The sequence below is a fragment of the Portunus trituberculatus genome, chromosome 23 (genome assembly GCF_017591435.1).
Source record: "Portunus trituberculatus isolate SZX2019 chromosome 23, ASM1759143v1, whole genome shotgun sequence".
In the NCBI taxonomy this organism is placed as follows: domain Eukaryota; kingdom Metazoa; phylum Arthropoda; class Malacostraca; order Decapoda; family Portunidae; genus Portunus; species Portunus trituberculatus.
Window position 1 is genome coordinate 7,534,770 of NC_059277.1, and position 2,500 is coordinate 7,537,269.

At 36.0% G+C, this 2,500-nt stretch overlaps 1 protein-coding gene and 1 long non-coding RNA gene across 3 annotated transcripts in view; one reads left to right on the top strand and one right to left on the bottom strand.

Moving 5' to 3' along the window:
* LOC123507735 overlaps window positions 1–2,500 on the top strand; it is a 343,144-nt gene that overhangs the window by 258,005 nt on the left and 82,639 nt on the right. The window contains exon 6 of the long non-coding RNA XR_006675741.1: window positions 62–94. This is a non-coding gene — a long non-coding RNA (uncharacterized LOC123507735). The remainder of the gene's footprint in view (window positions 1–61; window positions 95–2,500) is intronic.
* The window catches only part of LOC123507733 (T-cell leukemia homeobox protein 2-like), a 74,777-nt gene that overhangs the window by 60,742 nt on the left and 11,535 nt on the right, over window positions 1–2,500 (bottom strand). The window lies entirely within an intron of this gene.

The window sequence follows — 2,500 nt, forward strand, 5'->3', positions numbered from 1 at the left end:
CAAAACAAATAGACAAACAGACAATCAAATAAGACTAATACGATTCTTCTTCCCTTCACAGGTCAACAAATCTCGCCACACCTTGAATTAACAGGTAAGTTGTGACAAAAATGCTTCCTTTGTGCTTATGATTTTTGCTACTAAGTCTCTTTTACTTGTAGAGATTTTCATGTTTTATTTATTTTTTTTCTATTTTTAATCTAATCAGAAATATTACTTGTGTCTCTTTTTCCCTCAGATCTTTTCCTTCCGTTTTAATTTTGCTGCTGACAATCTCATTTACTTCAAGATTTTTAGGTATTTTTTTTCGCTTACTTTAATCCGAAATATTATCCTTGTCTTTTTTTTCCTCAAGTTTTCTTTACTTTCTTTGTATTTTTGCTACTTACAGTTTATTTTAGCTAACTGTAGATATTTTTATGCATTTTCCCCTTAATTTAATCTGAAATATTATCCTTGTTTCTTTTCCTCAGTCTTGTCATCCATTTTTTCATAATTTCGCTACTTTGTCTCTTTTGGTTACCTGTAGAATTTTTTTTAAGTATTTACCTTCTAATTGAATCTGAAATAATATCCTTGTCTCTTTTCCTCAGTCTTTTCATTTTTTTTTATAATTTCGCTACTTAGTCTCTTAGTTACCTGTAGAATTTTTTATGCATTTTTCTTTTTAATTGGTTCTAAAATGTTACCTGTCTCTTTTTCTCCTTCAATTTTCTCTTCAATTCCTTATAATTTTGCTTCTGACAATTTATTTTGCTTACCTGTAGATATTTTTGCCCATTTTTCTTTTCAATTAGCTCTAAAATATTACCTGTCTGTTTTTCTCCTTCAGTTTTCCTTCCTTTCCTTATAACTTTCCTACTTATAGTCTTTTACTTACCTGTAGAGATTTTTACACAATTTTCTCCTCAATTGAGTCTGAAATGATACCTGTTTCTTTTTTCCTCCATTTTTCCTTCCTTCCCTTATATTTGTTCAACTTATAGTCTATTTCACTTACCTGTAGAGATTTGCATACAATTTTCCTCCTTCATTGTGTTTAAAGTGGTATCCCGTGTTCCTTTTTTCCTTCCTCCTCTTCTTAATTTGCTACTTACGGTCTATTTTGCGTACCTGTAGATATTTTTATGTTTTCCTCCTTAATTGAATCTAAAATGGTTCCCGTGTGTATTTTTTTTTTTTCCTTCCATCTTTCTTTCCTCCCCTACATATTCTCCGACAGGTAGATTCTGGCAGTCTTAAAAGCACGGGAGGGTTAGTGCGGTAAGTGTTGCCAGTAAAGATAAGTGATCCATTACCCGGGCACGAGACAGTGTAGCCAGAACGGTGCGCGAGCCTTTTAAAAGTAACCAATCCTGCCTTTTCTCTCTCTCTCTCTCTCTCTCTCTCTCTCTCTCTCTCTCTCTCTCTCTCTCTCTCTCTCTCTCTCTCTCTCTCTCTAACCGCAAATGTTTACTACAAAAGGAGAGAGAGAGAGAGAGAGAGAGAGAGAGAGAGAGAGAGAGAGAGAGAGAGAGAGAAACATACCTCCTCTTACCTTCCTACGACGTGATAAGTCAACAAAAAGATAACGTGCTGCAGGAGAGGATAAAAGAAAAAAAAAAAGAAAGAAAAAAACAACACAGAATTAGGCAATAAATTAATGGTCGCCTTAGGTCCTGGACAGTTAATAGCCTTTCTAGCATTAGCCAATCAAATTCATGCTTTTGGTGTCGCCGCGCCCTGAGTGGTCGAGCGGCGGGGACATTAAGACGGAGACGTGTATTCAGAAACGCTTTGCTCTCACCACGACTATTTTCAGAGGCCAAAGAAATTATTAGTCGGGACCTTAAGGCTGTTTCTCCTCTTAATAATATAGAAGTCATATTATTTTGTCATTTAAATCTTAAGAACACCCGTAGAAAGACTTTTAAGACTGAGACGTGTATTCAGAGACGCTTTGCTCTCACCACGACTATTTCAGAGGCCAAAGAAATTATTAGTCGGGACCTCAAGGCTGTTTCTCCTCTTAATAATGTAGAAGTCATATTATTTTGTCATTTAAATCCTAAGAACACCCGTAGAAAGACTTTTAAGACTGAGACGTGTATTCAGAGACACTTTGTTCTCACCACGACTATTTCAGAGGCCAAGGAAATGGTTATCCGAGATCTCAAGACTGTTTCTCCTCATGATATTCTGTCGTTTAAATCACAAAAAAAAATCCGTAGAAAGACGTTTAAGACTCAGACGTGTATTCAGAAACGCTTTGTTCTCCTACCACGATTATTTTTAGAGGCCAAGGATATGACTAGCCGAGACCTTGCAAAACTGTTTCTCCTCTTAATATTATAGAAGTCATGTTATTCTGTCATTTAAATCGTCAAGACATCCGTAAGAGACCGTGTTGTTTCTGCAAGAGGCTTTTGAAATAGTTGGAGTGCGGCGTAAAAGTGTTTTAAAATAAGGACGTCACTCTCTTTCCATCGCTCGTTTGTACCGCCTTCGTATCGTGTCTTCG